This window comes from Heteronotia binoei, chromosome 19 (assembly GCF_032191835.1).
Source record: "Heteronotia binoei isolate CCM8104 ecotype False Entrance Well chromosome 19, APGP_CSIRO_Hbin_v1, whole genome shotgun sequence".
Taxonomy (NCBI): domain Eukaryota; kingdom Metazoa; phylum Chordata; class Lepidosauria; order Squamata; family Gekkonidae; genus Heteronotia; species Heteronotia binoei.
The window spans coordinates 44238706-44257111 of NC_083241.1; the positions used below are offsets into that span (position 1 = coordinate 44238706).

Genomic DNA, 18406 nt, shown 5'->3' on the forward strand with positions numbered 1-18406 from the left:
GTTCCCTGTACACTACACCCTTCCACTCATGATCTCCCTCTGTTCACAGAATCAGCATTGCTGTCAGATGGCTACCTAGCCTCTGTCTGAAAACCTCCAAAGAAGGAGAGTCCACCACCTCTGAGGAAACCAGTTCCACTGAGAAACCGCTCTAACTGTCAGGAAGTTTTTCCTAATGTTTAGTCAAAAATTCTTGATTTAATTTTAACCTGTTGGTTCTGGTCTGACCTTCTGATGCAACAGAAATCCTAGAAAATAGTCTTCCAGGTACTAGTCTGCCCTTTTAACCATTACCCAACACTGACTCAGGAAATAATATTTGGGTTATAGGTCGCAGTTTTGAAAAAGAATTAGTCCTTGAGAACAGAACCTGCTCTAACAATTGCTGAGAACTTCTGATCTTCCTTGAGCAAAATGTTTTCAATCCATTGTTACAACCTGCAGATCTCAAGGACCAGAGATTCTTTGATGCTCAGCTTCAGAGGGTGCCTGTGTCGCTAATTCTGAAAGAACAGGAATTGCTTTCTGCAGCGGACAAGAATTTGACTTCTTTCTGAGCATCGAACGGCAGAAAGAAAACGGAAGCCGGAGAAACCACAACAACCATCTAGACGATTTCCTGTGGTTTTTCAGAATCCGCTGCTTAGAAAGTCTACAGTTCTCGAGCAGATCTTCTGCAAGAAGCTATTTTCAGCAAGCATTAAGGGTTTTCTTTCCTCCCGCAAAAGGCCAGGATTGAAGCAAAAAAGAGGATTTGGTAAAAAAAAAAAAAAAGGGTAAATTCAGCCCCAAAACTTTGGGCATCCAGACTTGTAGTACATCTCCACCAACCCTTTTTGTACTTTTTATGCATTTGTTTTTCTATCCTGCTCAGGAGCACAGAGGAACTAGGCCGCTGCTCTCAAAACCACTTGTCAACATCCTCAGGCTGTGGTGACTGAAGCTGATCCAAGCAGCAGTTGGGAGGCTGCAATCCGATCACCTGCTGAGCTGGACCAGCCGAACTGGCAACCTCCAAGCCTGAGTGGATGCAAGCCATTTCATCCACAAAATACCTGGCAAGCAAGTCCGTGGTTGAGGTAGCCATACGTGGTCACTGCGGTTCTGCTGTGAGACGATCCTGAGCGACTTGGAAATGTTCTGGATGGCTTTGGGCAGCTGCAAAGGCAGCAAAGAAGACTTCAGGCTTTGGCAATGTCACCCAGACAGACAGTGCCGACTTTGGGTGGTTTTGACTTCTCCACTTTTGCTGAAATGGTCATTGCCCGCAAATTGGTGGTGAGCCAAAGATCCAAACGAGCTCTACCAGGCATTTGCTTTCTCGGCCCTGTTTCTCCCAGCTCCTTCCTGTCCCTCCCGCAGAGGTTTCTGTTCTCATAAGTTCCCCCTTTCCAACACAGGATGCTGCGAATTCTTTCAAACATAGATATCCAGGCCTCAGATTCAGTGGGAGCTCACAGGAGCGCAGCTCCTGAACCCTTCTAAGAATTCCACCTCCTCCTCCTGAGAGTTCCACCTCCTTGTCCATTTAATAGTAGGTACAGCTGCATAACAATCCCTGGATGAGCTCCACCACCTATTTTTCTACAAAATGACCCCTGCAGTTTTCTAAAAGCTGGTTGTGCTCCTGAGGCAAATTCGGCTGGACAAACAATGCCTGTGTAGCCACTGTTCTTATTTGCCAGAGGCAGTCCATGTTTTCTGGATTTGCCAAAGGCGACTTAGGAGATTCCTGGAGATTTGGGGGTGGAGCCATGGAAGGGTGGGGACTGGGGAAGAGGCTCAGACAGAGACCAGTTCCCTGGAGATAGCGATGCCAGCTTCCAGGTGGGGCTTGGAGATCCCCTGGAATTACAACTCATCACCACCAGACTACAGGCATCAGCTCCCCGGGAGAAAATGGATGTTTGGGACGGTGGACTCGAGGGTCTTGTACCCCACTGAAGTTCCTGTTCTCCCTAGGTTTGTTCACCAAATCTTCAGGTGCTTCCCAACCAGGAGCAGAAAAGGGCAACTAGAATGATTCAAGGGTTGGAACACTTTCCCTAGGAAGAAAGGTTAAAACGCTTGGGGCTCTTCAGCTTGGAGAAACATCGACTGCGGGGTGACATGAGATAAGTTTACAAGATTATGCATGGGATGGAGAAGGTAGAGAAAGAAGTCCTTTTCTCCCTTTCGCACAATACAAGAACACGTGGGCATTCGATGAAATTGCTGAGCAGTCGGGTTAGAATGGATAAAAGGAAGTCTTTCTTCACCCAAAGGGTGATTAACACGTGGAATTCACTGCCACAGGAGGTGGTGGCGGCTGCAAGCATAGACAGCTTCAAGAGGGGATTGGGTAAACATACGGAGCAGAGGTCCATCAGTGGCTATTAGCCACAGCGTATTGTTGAAACTCTCTGGGGCAGTGCTACTCTGTATTCTTGGGGGTTGGGGAGGGGGGCCCCACAGTGGGAGGGCTTCTAGTGTCCTGGCCCCACTGATGGACCTCCTGGTGGTACGTGGAGGGGGGGGGGGTTAGCCACTGTGTGATATAGAGTGTTGGACTAGATGGGCCATTGGCCTGATCCAACATGGCTTCTCTTATGTTCATATGGAGCTGGCACCCTTATGCCACAGCTGCCAGTGACCAGGGGGACCCAAGCTGGACAAACCTCACTGTCCCCAGCCTCTACCCTCCAAATCTCCAGTTGTTTCCCAACATGGAGTAGGCAAGTCTCCAGTTCACTGCCTGGAACAAGAACAGCGATAACAACAGTACAGGGTTACTGCAGAAACGTCTGAGTCTGCATGCCTTCCTAAGTATTACCCTTTACATCGAGCCATAAGAAACAGAACCAATGTTTAGTGGTTGCTTTCTGAGAAGCAAAACGCCTCCAAGAGCAAGCCGCTGTGATTTTCCTGCCGAGTCCTGTCCTGTGATAAAGACTGCTTGCTGACCATCTCTCCCCCCCACCCCCGCTGCCTCCTCTGTAGGCACTGCAGAAGTGGAAGGTGTAATGTGCTGAGTGGGCAAAACGTGTGTACTCTTCCAAGAACCCACTCTTGCATGCTCTTGCCTTGGAAAGAATTGCTGGGGCCGAGCCAGAAGGGAACGGCTTTGCGTTGGCTCCCTCTTAATCTCTTCTGCATCACGGCCACTATATCTCCTCTGCCACCCAATGACACAATCTACTGGGGCTGAGGCTGCTCAGTGGCGTGCCCCCCCTCCTGCCGGAGAGGGGGTTCATTTATCACTTATTCTTGGCTTCCATCGAGCAGCTTGGGGCGGGTGAAGAAACACTGCATACCTTGCTCCCTGCAGCATGTGTGTATCAGGCGGACGCATCACATCGCTGAAGAAGTGCATTTGTCTCATTCCGGTGCAAGCACACCTTTCTTCAGCAGCAAGGGACTCAAGGTAGGTTGTCGGCCTACCTCCAAGAGATGCCAGCCTCCAGGTGGGACCTGGAGATCCCCTGGAATTACAGCTCATCTCCAGATGACAGAGACCAGCTCCCTTGGAGAAAATGGAAGCTTTGGAGGGTGAACTCTGTGGCACTGTACCCCACTGATTGAAGAACATAAGAACATAAAGGAAGCCATGTTGGATCAGACCAATGGCCCATCCAGTCCAACACTCTGTGTCACACAGTGGCCAAAAAAATTATATATATATATATATATATATATATATATATATATATATATATATATATATATATATATATATATATACACACACACACACACACACATATACATACACACTGTGGCTAATAGCTCCTGATGAACCTCTGCTCCATATTTTTATCTAACCCCCTCTTGAAGCTGGCTATGCTTGTAGCCGCCGCCACCTCCTGTGGCAGTGAATTCCACATGTTAATCACCCTTTGGGTGAAGAAGTGCTTCCTTTTATCTGTTCTAACCCGACTGCTCAGCAATTTCATCGAATGCCCACGAGTTCTTGTATTGTGAGAAAGGGAGAAAAGTATTTCTTTCTCTGCTTTCTCCATCCCATGCATTATCTTGTAAACCTCTCTCATGTCACTCTGCAGTCGACGTTTCTCCAAGCTAAAGAGTCCCAAGCGTTTCAACCTTTCTTCATAGGGAAAGTGTTCCAACCCTTGAATCATTCTAGTTGCCCTTTTCTGCACTTTTTCCAATGCCATAATATCCCTTTTGAGGTGCGGTGACCAGAATTGTACACAGTATTCCAAATGAGTCCGCAGCATCATTTGACATTCATGTCCCAAAATCTCCAGGAGATCCCCAACTGGGATCTGGCAATCCTACCCCCCCCCCCCCTTGGTGGACAGGGCAGACCTGGAAACCCTGCTTCTTCCTCCCAAATCTATTAGCTGAATTAATCCTATTTAGCATTTGCGGGTACAAAATTTATAACTGCATTGACGAGGGTGTTTGTGGAGCCTTCAAAAGACTTTATGCACACTGCCTGGACCATGAAGATGCAAAGGAGTTGGCTGTGTTAGTCTGTTGCTGCAAAATAGTAAAGAGTCCAGTAGCATCTTTAAGACTAACACATTTTGTTGCAGCATCAGCTATCAAGAAACACCGCTCTCTTCATCAATTGCATCTGATGAAAAGAGCTGTGTTTGTCAAAAGCTGATGCTACAACAAAATGTGTTAGTCTTAAAGATGCTACTGGACCCTTTACTTTTTGAGAATGAAGAGGAATTCAGAGGGTGGCCGTGCTGGTCTGCAATAGAAGAGCTGGATTCGAGTCCCGTAGCAACTTTTTAGAGACCAATGAGATTTTCAGGGTAGGAGCTTTTGAGAGTCAAAGCTCCTTTCCTCAGATACCTGCTCCGAATCTTGTTGGCTTCTAAAGCCCTACTGGGCTTGAATCCACCTGTTGCAATAACTTCTGCAATGCCCTTTGACCTCTGAAAGTGCCTTGCAGGCCGTGATTGTTATTTTTGATGGCCCAGGTGAGATTTGACCGGGGGGGGGGGGGGGCAGTGGGGGGGCACTGGTTCACAGCTGAGTCTCTTTCATGCTGTCCCAATCCAGCTCTCCTGAGTGCTACTACTAAATTTGACAGCCTCCCCATTACCTTTTATCATTCCTCTTCCTAAAGAACAGCAGCAGGCTCTCGTTTTCTGTCTCAGCCACAGGGACTGGTCTTGAGCTGCAGAGAGCTTCCTGGCTGAGTGGGAATTGGACCCCCCCCCCATTTCCCACATCCTCCTTGTGGGGAGGGGTTGGGGCTGAGGGGTGGAGCATCTTTTTGGCATGCAGAAGGTCCCAGGTTCAATCTCCGGCATCTCCGGTGAAAAGCTCTGGCAGGAGGTGATGTGAAAGACCTCTCTCTGCATGAGACCATGGAGAGCTGCTGCCAGTCAGAGTAGACAAGATGGAATTTGATGGATCATGGGTTTGAGTCATTATAAGGCATTATAAGGAGAGCCAGTTTGGTACAGTGGTTAAGTGTGCAGACTCTTATCTGGGAGAACCGGGTTTGATTCCCCACTCCTCCACTTGCACCTGCTGGAATGGCCTTGTGTCAGCCATAGCTCTGGCAGAGGTTGTCCTTGAAAGGGCAGCTGCTGTGAGAGCCCTCTCCAGCCCCACCCACCTCACAGGGTGTCTGTTGTGGGGGAGGAAGGGAAAGGAGATTGTGAGCCGCTCTGAGACTCTTTGGAGTGGAGGGTGGGATATAAATCCAATATCTTCTTCAACTTCTTCTTCATGTGTTTATTATACTACACAGTCACTTTACATACTCTTTAGAAGTCTTGCTCTCTTCTTTCCTGGCTTGATACAGCAGGTAGATCATTGATACAGCAGGGTGAACAGAATAATTTGCACATGAACATGTGAAGCTTTGGTCTACTGAATCAGGCCTTTTGGTTCATCAAAGTCAGTATTGTCTATTCAGACTTGCAGCAACTTTCCAGGGTCTCAGGCTGGCAGGCCTCAGATTCAGTGGGAGCTCACAGGAGCACAGCTCCTGCAGCTTTCTGAGAGTTCCTCCTCCTTGTCCATTGAATAGTATGTGCAGCTGCATAACAATCCCTGGATGAGCTCCACCACCTATTTTTCTACAAAACGATCCCTGCAGGCTGAAGTCTTCCACTTCACCGATTGCCTGATCCTTTCAACTGGAGATGCCGGGGATTGAACCTGGGACCTTCTGCATGCCAAGCAAAGGCTCTACCACTGGGCCACAGCGTCTCCCCATTGAGCTGGTTCGTCCATTTATGTCCACCCATTCATTTCTGAGCTGAATTTAAAGGGCTACTGATGGCATCTGGGAATGGGGGTACCTAGAGGATCACTTGCTCCCATGGCAGCCTGAAATTGTTCTGATTTATTTATCCTCACCTTCTTACACAAGGTGAGTAGTTAAGAAAGGGGCTTCTGTATTTTGGCACCCATACGACTGATCCCCCTCCCACCCCGACCCTTTGGAATCCAAAGTGAAAACATTCCCCTAAATCCACAGATTGAGCTGAGTTGTGCATTTTGCTATGTGCCTCTCTGAGCGATTTCCTTTCCCACCCCCCTTCTCCTGATCCGAGCTTATTTTTTATTCTGCCAGGTTTGATAATGTTTGTAACTGACAGATGTGCAGAGAGATGATGGATTGTCGAATTTACTGGTTGTTCGGCTTCCACTATTTTTTTTTTCTTTTTTCGTAACCTGTCTTGGAAGCTATGTCTGAGAAGAAGTCTGGAAACTCTTTCCGAGAAATACCAGCCCACCGCACAAAAACCCATTTCCCCTGCAGCCTCCTGCTGTCTAACAACACTCAATGTGGATGGGTGTGTGTGTTTACACATACTTGTGTGTTTAAAGGGCTGAATCCACATTGCCATACTACTGGGGGCGGGGCGGGGGAGGGGAGAACTGTGAACAATCACCAAAAGGTATACAGAGGCTGTCCTGAACTAGATGAGCCGGGCTAGCCTGATCTTCTCAATTCTCATAAACGAAGCAGGGTTGATCTTGGTAAGGGGTCATTTTGTAGAAAAAAGAGGTACTAGAGCTCATTAGCACAACTCATAGAATCATAGAGTTGGAAGGGACCTCTAGGATCATCTAGTCCAACCCCCTGCACAATGCAGGAAACTCACAAATGCCTCCCCCTAAGTTCACAGAATCAGCATGGCTGTCAGATGGCCATCTAGCCTCCGTTTAAAAACCTCCAAAGGAGAGCCCATCACCTCTTGAGGAAGCCTGTTCCACTGAGAAACCACTCTAAAGGTCAGGAAGTTCTTCCTAATGTTGAGTCGGAAACTCCTTTGATTTAATTTCAACCCATTGGTTCTGGTCACAGAAAACAATTCCACACCATCCTCTAGATGACAGCCCTTCAAGTATTTGAAGATGGTGATCCTATCACCTCTCAGCCGCCTCCTCTCCAGGCTAAACATCCCCAGCTCCTTCAACCGTTCTTCATATGACTTGGTCTCCAGACCTCTCACCATCTTCGTCACCCTCCTCTGGACCCGTTCCAGCTTGTTTATATCCTTCTTAAAATGTGGTGCCCAAAACCGAACACAATACTCCAGGTGAGGTCTTACCAGAGCAAAGTAAAGTGATACCATCACTTCACGTGATCTATACATTGCATTTGCCTTTTTAGCCACCACATCAACTCATTTACATATGCCACAGACATACCCCTGGTACCACCAGAAGGTGTACTAAATGATAACAGCTCAGGCATCTACCTTAAAATGCTTCTTGAATTGTAATTGTCATAATAAAACCTTACTCCCATCATACTTTTTACTTTCTCCTATGCAGCCACAGTGGCATGATGAAGATTTCCATCTGTCTGGCCAGTATTTGGATGGAGACCACCAAGGAAGTCCAGGGTTGCTATGCAGAAGCAGGTAACTGCAAACCTTCTCTGAGCATCTCTTGCCTCGAAAACCCTACAGGGGTTGCCAGAGGTATGGGACAACAAATCTTTGACTAAAGAGGAATCTCAGGCATTGGGGCAGCTGGAAATGGAGGCGGATTGCATACCCTTCCTTGCTGGCTGTCTGGATATACACCACCATACAGAGTTGGCTAGCTAGAAATATGGAAAGAATTTATGGTTTTAAGTCAAGAGCTTAAGGAGCATGCAGCTTTATTTAAACACCCCCCCTTCCCCCCAAAAAATTGATGTTTGTATTTGTCCAGCACAGGGAGTATCTCTTATCTTTATGATACATTAGGATCTAGCCACCCAATGACTAATGCAGAAATCCTGGCTCCTCTGGACTCACGACTAGAAAACTGCAGAACAAAGTTTGAGACCAGTCAGGCCTCTTTAAGACGAACACAGTTTTATTCAAGGTATGAGTTTTGGTGTGCCCCCACCCTTCCTCAGATCTGGAAGCTCATCCCTTGAATAAAATTTTGTTGGTCTTAAAGGTGCCTCTGGCCCCTAACCTTTGTTCTGCCACTTCAGACCAACACGGCTGCTTGCCCGGATCTTGCTAGACAACTGGTTTATTTACCAGGTGCTACGAAATAACGCCAAACACTTTACGCTTTAACCTGGCCTCCAAAAAACAAACAAACATTATGGAACTTTAAAAAGCCACTGAATCTGAATGCCACAGTGGAAGGGCAAATCTATATGAAATTGAAGAAGGATTGCCAGTCTCCAGGTGGGGGCTGGAGATCCCCGGGAAATTACAGCTCACCTCCGGGCTACAGAGATCAATTCCCCTGGAGAAAATGGCTGCTTTAGAGGGTGGACTCTCGGGCACTGTACCCCACTGAGGTCTCTCCACTCTCCAAGCCCCGCCCTTCTAGGGTTGCCAAGTCCAATTCAAGAAATATCTGGGGACTTTGGGGGTGGAGCCAGGAGACTTTGGGGGTGGAGCCAGGATGCATTGGGGGCGGAGCCAGGAGCAAGGGTGTGACAAGTGTAATTGAACTCCAAGGGAGTTCTGGCCATCACATTTAAAGGGACAGCACACCTTTTAGAATGCCTTCCTTCCATAGAAAATAATGAAGGATAGGGGCACCTTCTTTTGGGGCTCATAGAATTGGACCCCCTGGTCCAATCCTTTTGAAACTTGGGAGGTATTTTGGGGAGAGGCACTAGATGCTATACGGAAAATTTGGCAACTCTACCTCAAAAAACAGCCCCCCCCCCAGAGTTCCTGACACCCGCGGATCAATTCCCCATCATTCCCTATGGGAATCGTTCCTGGAGGTGCATAATGGCTGTGGGGGTGGAGCTTCCCCCGCCAGCCAGCTGGCTGGGGGAGGGGGGGAAGCCTGTAAAACCAGGGGATCCCCCGCTGGGACCTGGGGATTGGGAAGCCTACGCCCTTCCCAGCCTCCGGCCCCAAATCTCAAGGAGTTTCCTAACACTGAGTTGCAACATATGAATTATTAAAGTAAAGGTTAAAAGGCAGTCCCCTGTGCAAGCACCAGTCGTTTCCAACTCTGGGGGGACGTCGCATCATGATGTTTTTACAGGGTGACTTGCCATTGCCTTCTCCAGTCATCTGCAAGCTGGGGACTCCTTTTACTGACCTTTTGAAGGATGGAAGGCTAAGTCAACTTCAAGCCAGCTACATGAATCCAGCTCCCGCCAAGATCAAACTCAGGTCATGAGCAGAGCCTGGACTGCAGTACTACAGCTTACCACTCTGCGCCATGGGACTCCTCTTATAAAAGATTACACCAGTTTAATTTCATTTGCAGAGTTTCAGGAAATACGAAAAAAGATGCAGGAATGGCTTTTTTTTTTTTTTAAATCTCAACAGACTTCTACATTTAGTGCCTGGTTTCCTACAATGCAGTTCAAAGGCACTTCAAACACTACAGCCAAACTGAAATTCTGTTTTAACCCAGGAGGCCTGTTTTCGCTTGGGTGGGGCTTCCTGCTGCCAGATTGTTTTTGAAATTCCTGCTCACTCTTTGGAGCACTCCTGCAGGGCAGAACTGCCCCGCCTCAGTCCAAAGCAAGGTCTGGCCAGTTCTGGGTGTTTGGAAAGAGAAAAGTTGGACGGCAGAAACAGCAGTTGGTGTTGATAACAATCAAAAGAGAAGAGGACGCAGGAATGCTGCAAGTCACCTAAACAAAAGGTCTGACTTTCTCGATGCTCAGATGTTTATGTGGCTGACCAATCTCATTGGGCGTTGGGCAAACAGGCACAGACACATCTGTGGTTGCCAACCTCCAGGTGAGACAAAACATGAGGCTGTGAAAAAATATACTTTGCAAACAATAATTACTACTATATCACAGCTTAATGTAAGAATACCACACTCTCCATAAACATTATGTCAGTGTTCGACCACACTCTGCAGTATTGAGTATTTATGTTCATGGCATTTAAAGGGAAAGCACCCCAATCAACTTTTGAACAATTACTTCTAAGAAAAACAGGCAAAGTTTGCCAGGTTGAAACAGCAAATACTTCTGTGAGCAACATGCAACACAGAGAGTGTGTAATTCTTCTGTTAAGCTGTGATATACTAGTTGCAATCAGGGCTTTTTTTGTAGCAGGGACTTCTTTGCATATTAAGCCACAGACCGCTGATGTAGCCAATCCTCCAAGAGTTTACAGGGCTCTTCGTACAGGGCCTACTGCAAGCTCCAGGAGGATTGGCTACATCAGGGGGTGTGGCCTAATATGCAAAGGAGTTCCTGCTTAAAAAAAAGCCCTGACATTCATTCATGGGGTCGCCATAAGTCAGAAGTGATTGACGGCACTTAACACATACACACAGCTTAAGTGTAAGGATGTCTTGCCGGTGACTAAGAGCAAGATAATTCATACTACAGTGTTCCCCATCCTTATGCACAGGCAGGGGTGGAATTCTAGGAGAAGCTCCTTTGCATATTAGGCCACACACCCCTGTAGCCAATCCTCCTGGAGCTTATAGTAGACCCTGTACTAAGAGCCCTGTAAGCTCTTGGAGGACTGGCTGCATCAGGAGGGTGTGGCCTAATATGCAAAGGAGTTCCTGCTACAAAAAAGCCCTGGTTGTAATTATTGTTTGCAAAGTATATTTTTTTCACAGCCTCCTCACATTGTGCTCAGCCTTGGCTGTGTTTCCCTTGTTTAGTTGCCAAACCTCCAGGTGGGGCCTGGAGATCTCCCAGAATTATATCTGATCTCCAGACAACTGAGATAATTCCCCTGGAGAAAAGGGCCAATTTGGAAGGTGGACTCTATGACATTACACCCAGGGCTTTTTTCATAGAAAAAGCCCAGCAGGAACTTATTTGCCTATTAGGCCACACCCTCTGACACCAAGCCAGCCAGAACGGCATTCCTGTGCGCTCCTGCTATTTAAAAAGCCCTGAATTCACCCCACGGAAGTCCCTCCCCTTCCTAACCCCCCCCCCTCTGGCTCCCCCTGCAGTCTCCAGGCATTTCTTCACCCAGAGCTGGCAACACTAAATATAAGCATTCTGGAGGCCTGATTGTTGCACTTGCACTTGCTGGAATGGCCTTGGGTCAGCTATAGCTCTCACAAACTTGTCCTTGAAAGGGCGGCTTCCAGGGGAGCTCTCTCAGCCCCACCTACCTGACAGAGTGTTTGTTGTGGGTGGGGGGGAGGATAAAGGAGATTGTATAGGGTGGGGTATAAATCCAATATCTTCTTCTTTTTGCTTCCTCTTCCTTCTCTGACCTCATCCTCTGGTCCCTTCCCTCTACCAACCCCAAGCCCTCTCTCTCCCGCCACAGTCTCCTGCAGTTCCGCAAGGCCTTCTTTCCTCAGCCCTTCAGCCTTCTCCAACTCTTATTAAGATGTGAGCAGTTCTGCCAACGGCAAAGATTGTTCTGATCGAAGCAGTTCAGCCCACATTTAACGGAAGTTCCTTCTGACTCCTCCACCTCTCTGTGACACAAAGGCAGTTCAGCCAATCCCTGCAAAAGGCTTTTTCTGAGCTAAGCAGTTCAGCCCGCGTTTAACCAAAGTCCCTGCTGATTGCCCCACTTCTCTGTGACATGGCAGCAGTTCAGCCAATCCCTGCAAAAGGCTGTCCTTCCACTTTACATATCCCTGCCTGCACTGCACAGGTACTGAATTCCTCTGGGTTGGAGCGACAAGGCTATGCGAAAAGGCTCCGTATCCCCCCACCCACCCATTCCCCCCACAGGGATTTTTATTTCTCTACAAGCTGCTCTCCTTGTCAAACATCTCTCTGCACTGGTGCTTTGCACACCGAGAAGAGCCAGAGTTGTCAGTTGGCTCCCCCCACCCAAGAGTCAGCTAAACTGTTACTTCAAGTGTGAAATTGTTTATGAAGAGTGAGCGCCATGAGAGAGACAGTGAGATGTTTCCTGATCCACAGAAGCCTTTTTTGCACTGCTGCCTCCTTGGAAACGGGTAAGGGATGCAAGGAATTTATGGAAGCACCTGGCTCCGGGATGCTTTCGAAAGAGCTGATCCTCCTGAAACTCACCAGCTAGGGGTGCCAGTCCCCAGGTGGGGTCAGGAGATCTCCCAGTCTGGAGGCCCTCCCCCTGCTTCAGGGTTGACAAAAAGCAGAGGGAGGGAGGGAGATGTCTGCTGGGCACTCCATTATACCCTATGAAGACCAGTTATCTTAGGGTATAATGGAGAATCGATCCATTGGTAACTGGAGCTCGAGGGGGGGCTGTTTTTGGGGTGGAAGCACCACATTTTCAGCATAGCATCCGGTGCCTCTCCTCAAAACAGCTTTTGTACATAGGCTGTTTCACATGCTGGTCAGCCAATGAGGAAAGCAGAGGCTTTGTTCCGTGGCTTGATCGAGCAAGCCTGGCCAAGCAAACTGTGATGCAGAAGGAAGCAAGAGAGGCAGAAGGAAACAGACAACGGTGAGTTGCTCGTGGCCCAGATACGAGCTGTCTGGGGGCCTGATGCGGCCCATGGGCCACATGTTTGACACTCTTGCTCTAACAGAACAGCTCTGAGAGAACTGTGGCTGATCCAAGGATGCCAGCTGGCAGCATCTGGAGGAGAAGTGGGGAATCAAACCCCATTCTCCACACCAGAGCCCTCCACTCTTACACAAAACTGGCTTAAGAGATGGAGGCAGCTCCCAATAGTTTCTTCTTCTTCTTCTTCTTCTTCTTCTTCTTCTTCTTCTTCTTCTTCTTCTTCTTCTTCTTCTTCTTCTTCTTCTTCTTCTTCTTCTTCTTCTTCCTCTTCCTCCTCCTCCTTCCTGGGATGTTCAGTTGTCTCCCACAACACAACTTGTGCTCCTCAGCTACTGCCTGAGCAGTGGGAGGAAAAAACAAAGGGGGGATTGAGAGGCACAAGAAGGGGGAAGAGCTTGGCCCTCCTAATTCCCGTCTATCTGCCAGCCTGCTCTGGGCATCTTTAATGCTCTGCATCCATGTAGAGTTGCGTAATGAAAACAAATTGCTGGGGCACCGGCTGAGGTTTCGACTTGCTGAACTCTTAATTATGCTTGAGCAACACAGATCTGCCCCTGAGCGGGGAGGAGAACATGAAAGGAGAAAGGCAAATATTGTCTTTCGCTTGGCGGACACGAGAGCCCGAGCACCCTTGAACTCCCTCTTGGCATTCCTCTCTCAGGCTCACTCAGTAGGGAAGACAGCACACAGTCTTCTGCGGAGGAAACAATGTTTATCTACGGCGCATCCATCCGAGAAAAACAGCAAATGCCTTCATAACTTCCAAAACATTTTTCATTCATTCTTTCTCTCTCTCTCTCTGGTATTTTTTTGTATTTATATGTGCATGTGTGTGTATACACCTGGCAGTCATGGCGACCACTGGTGACCAACCTCTACTGGGGGCCTGGAAGATGTTCAGGGCGTGGCTGGTATTCCTTGGAGTGTTGACTCTACGGCAGGGGTGGCCAAACCACCCCTGCCATAGAGCCCCATAGAATAAATGTCAGATGTTTGAGAGCCGCAATTCACAAACAATGTCTTGTTATACACGTGTCTTTATTTAAACTCTTAATACTTTCTTTGCACAGAAAGCTAAAATACATATGTATGCACTTTACAACATGACCATGCTAGAACAAGGCTTTTAAAAAAAAGCAGCTGGGAATAACAGCCCCTATACAATCAGCATAGGGAAAGGTTAGGGAATTATTTTTTGGCACCAGTGGGAGAAGGAAACGCACGTGTACCATATAAATCACTGGCCATTGTTTGCATCATTATGCATCTCTCTTTGCCTTGGCACCAAGGTTAGTAAATACAGCTCCTACAAGAGCTATGAAACTAAGGGAGAACTCTGCACGGCCCTCTTTAATTCTATCCCTCCTTCCAATGGCTCCCTCGGCTCTTATGCTCTCTTTTCCGGGCTCTAGGTCTCTGGGTGACCTCTGTGGTGGAGGAGAAGAGCTTGCAAGCCTCCTTGCAATTCCCCCCTCCTTCCTTGCTTCACACACAGTGGAGACAGTCACCTACCAGTGGGTCAGCACTCAGAGGCTGACTGAGGTCCCGATGCTAAGCACGTTTACTTGAGAGTAAGCCTGCATTAAGTTCCTCCTTGACCTCTGGACTTCCTTGGTGACCTCCCAGCCAAGTATGAACTGGGGTTGACCCTGCTTAGCTTCTGAGATCTGATGAGATTCGGCTAGCCTGGGCCATCCAGAATAGAGTCAGAGGTGGTTTGCCGTTGCCTGCCTCTGCATGGCGATCCTTGGCGTTCTCCCATTCCAAGTTGCTAACCAGGGCCGAGCTTGCTTAGCTTCCAATATCTGACAAGATTGGGCTAGCCTGGGACACCCGGGTTAAGGCAGAGACGATCAGAGGTGGTTTGCCATTGCCTGCCTCTGCGTGGCAACCCTGGACTTCCTCAGAAGTGCCTACCCAGGTATGAGCCAGGGCCAACCCTGCTTAGTTTCTGAGATCTGACAAGACTGCACTAACCTGGGCTATCGAGTTCAGGACACTGTGAGTGATTTAAATCATTTGGGATCTTCCTGAACTGTGGTGCGCTGAGGGGCACAGTCTGCCTTCTAACTAACTGTGTGCCTCCTGACAACCGTACCCAACGTGACCTTCTTTAAATGTATAATTTGCAGGTCTCTGAATGCTGCTCGCTGGAGCCAACTGCAAAAGCACTGGTGGTTTTGCTGGCAGATGATTGCAACCTTGCCGGTTCATATGAACCCAGAGGCGATGCTGGTGCACAGAATTGGCACCCGTATTTCCAAGCCTAATTAAACAAGACTTGTGCCTTTTGCCAAGAATGTTTGCGACGCACCACCTTGGCTGCACTCTGAGGCACTGTCTGTTCTGACCACGCCCAGCGAGAGGCAGACAGCTGTCAGGTGTGTAAGCAGCCAACAGACTAAATTGCGGATAATTTCCATGATGGTTCCCATCTTAAAACATCGGTGGCGTATCTGCAGGGCTGGCTCTGCCACTGGGCAAACTAGGCCTTCTGGGGACACCGAATTGGGAGCCCCCCATGTGACTCGGTGACATTATCCATGCTGGGGGGGGGGTGCCTAGGGGGCCAGACAGTCTATATCTGCACAACTGGGGAAAACTGAGCTTTCTGAGAGCCAGTTTGGTGTAGTGGTTAAGTGTGCGGACTCTTATCTGTGAGAACCGGGTTTGATTCCCCACTCCTCCTCCACATGCAGCTGCTGGTGTGACCTTGGGTCAGCCATATCTCTCATAGGAGTTGTCCTTGAAAGGGCAGCTGCTGTAAGAGCTCTCTCAGCCCCACCTACCTCACAGGGTGTCAGCTGTGGGGGGAGGGTAAGGAGATTGTGACTGCGCTGAGACTGTGAGATTCAGGGTATAGGGCGGGATATAAATCCAATATCATCATCATCTTCTTCCCTACACCTCTGTCCCAACTGGAACATCCCATTCTTTCAAGATTCTTTCATTGTATTAGTCTGTTTGTAGCGGTAGAAAAGAGCAAGAGTCCATTAACACATTAAAGACGAAAGACAACATTTGTGGCAGGGTAGAAGTGAGTAGCGAATCATGAAAGCCCATCTCCTGCTACAAATTTTGTTCGTCTTTAAGGTGCTGCTGAACACTTGCTCTTTTCTACCACGCTATTTCCAGAAGGGTATGCCTTCCTTTGTATCATATTCCTAGACGTAAGCTGAAACGTGCACTAAATCTAACATACACCTGAATCTACGAGTCGTGCCAACTCTTAGTTGCATGCTCAATTCTGCATTTCTGCAAAGTGTTTCTAGAGTCACCAGTTCTGGCTTGAGAAATTCCTGAAGATTTGGAGGATGAAACCTGGGAAAGGAAGAAAGTAGAGAGTGATTTCACTTAGAATCTACGGTATACCGTAGAGTCTGTGCTCTGAAGTAGCCATTTTCTGCAGTACAGAGATAAGTTGCAATTCTAGGACAAGACCAGTCTCCATCTGGAAACTAGAAGAAGAAGAAGAAGATATTGGATTTCTATCCCGCCCTCCACTCCGAAGAGTCTCAGAGCGGCTCACAATCTCCTTTACCTTCCTCCCCCACAACAGACACCCTGTGAGGTAGATGAAGATATTGGATTTATATCCCGTCCTCCACTCCGAAGAGTCTCAGAGCGGCCCATAATCTCCTTTACCCTCCTCCCCCACCTCCCTGTGAGGTGGGTGGGGCTGGAGAGGGCTCTCACAGCAGCTGCCCTTTCAAGGACAACCTCTGCCAGAGCTATGGCTGACCCAAGGCCATCTCAGCAGGTGCAAGTGGAGGAGTAGGGAATCAAACCCGGTTCTCCCAGATAAAGAGTCCGCACACTTAACTACGACACCAAACTGGCTCTCCAGCTTGGTTTCCTTTCTTACTTGGGAGGCAGTGGGTAGAGATCCTACCAGGAGATCTGTTTGGATAAAGCAGAGCATGGTTTTCAAGGCTCCAGAGCCAAAGCCTTGGCTATGAGTTTTGCTCTGATCCATCTAGAGAACTCTGCTGCTCTTATCTTGTTATCAAAGCATCATATCTTGTCCTGTCATAATTGCCAAGAGCCCCGCTGAGGGAAGTTGAAAGGAGGAGCAAATACTTTATCAGCAGTTGAGACAAAACGGGCCAGAATGTGAAGGTGGCGGATCTGATCAAGGGGAAAAGCAAAACAGCCTCTCTGGAGACGGCGGGGTCTGATCGGCACTGTGAATCTGCATCGATGCAGGGCACCACGTTATTTCCCATCTTGTGATAGCTATTTATAGATTGGAGCAAAGGGGGGGGGGGGAACAAGCTTATTGCATAACTGAGTTTTAGCACTAGGATGAGATCTTTTCCATTTTCCCCTTTTAGGGAACTCTGTCGACAAGACATCCTGAACTGCCTCAGAGGATAGACACGTTGGTCTGCGGTAGAACAGATATGAATTCAAGCTCACTTGCACCTAAAGCGATCTGATGAAAGGAACTTTTGACTCATTCCTCCCCCCACCCCTGTTGGTCTCTAAGGCGCTATTGGACTTGAATCTAGATCCTGAACTGATTCTAAACATTGCCTTTTTGGGGTCACGCCAGCGATCTGGAATTCCAAAAAAGCACAGATTATGTCAGGATTCAAAGGAGCTACTTTCACACCACGAACACACAAACACACACACGAGACTGCCTGATAGTGAATCAGAGCCTTGGTCCATCAAGGTCAATATTGTCTACTCAGACTGGCAGCAGCTCTCCAGGATCTCAGGCAGAGGTCTTTCCCATCACCCACTGCCTGGTCCTTTTCACTGGAGATGCCGGGGATTGAACCTGGGACCTTCTGCACGCCAAGCAGAGACTCCTCCACTGAGCCACACTCTCTCCCCATCAAGTGCAGTATTGTAGACCAGCAGCAGCTCTCCAGGATCTCAGGCAGAGGTCTTTCCCATCACCCACTGCCTGGTCCTTTTCACTGGAGATGCCGGGGATTGAACCTGGGACCTTCTGCATGCCAAGCAGAGGCTCTGCCACTGAGCCACACTCTCTCCCCCATCAAGTGCAGTATTGTAGACCAGCAGTGGCTCTCCAGGGTCTCAGGCTGAGGTCTTTCCCATCACCCACTGCCTGGTCCTTTTCACTGGAGATGCCGGGGATTGAACCTGGGACCTTCTGCATGCCAAGCAGAGGCTCTGCCACTGAGCCACACTCTCTCTCCCATCGAGTGCACTATTATAGACCAGCAGTGGCTCTCCAGGGTCTCAGGCTGAGGTCTTTCCCATCACTTCCTGCCTGGTCCTTCTAACTGGAGATGCCGGGGATCGAACCTGGGACCTTCTGCATGCCAAGCAGAGGCTCTGCCACTGAGCCACACTCTCTCCCCCATCAAGTGCAGTATTGTAGACCAGCAGTGGCTCTCCAGGGTCTCAGGCTGAGGTCTTTCCCATCACCCACTGCCTGGTCCTTTTCACTGGAGATGCCGGGGATTGAACCTGGGACCTTCTGCATGCCAAGCAGAGACTCCTCCACTGAGCCACACTCTCTCCCCATCAAGTGCAGAATTGTAGACCAGCAGTGGCTCTCCAGGGTCTCAGGCTGAGGTCTTTCC

The 18406-nt window shown here is 48.6% G+C and overlaps 1 protein-coding gene across 1 annotated transcript in view; it reads right to left on the reverse strand.

Annotated features, from left to right (window-relative positions):
- The window catches only part of TJP1 (tight junction protein 1), a 327881-nt gene that overhangs the window by 183054 nt on the left and 126421 nt on the right, over nucleotides 1–18406 (reverse strand).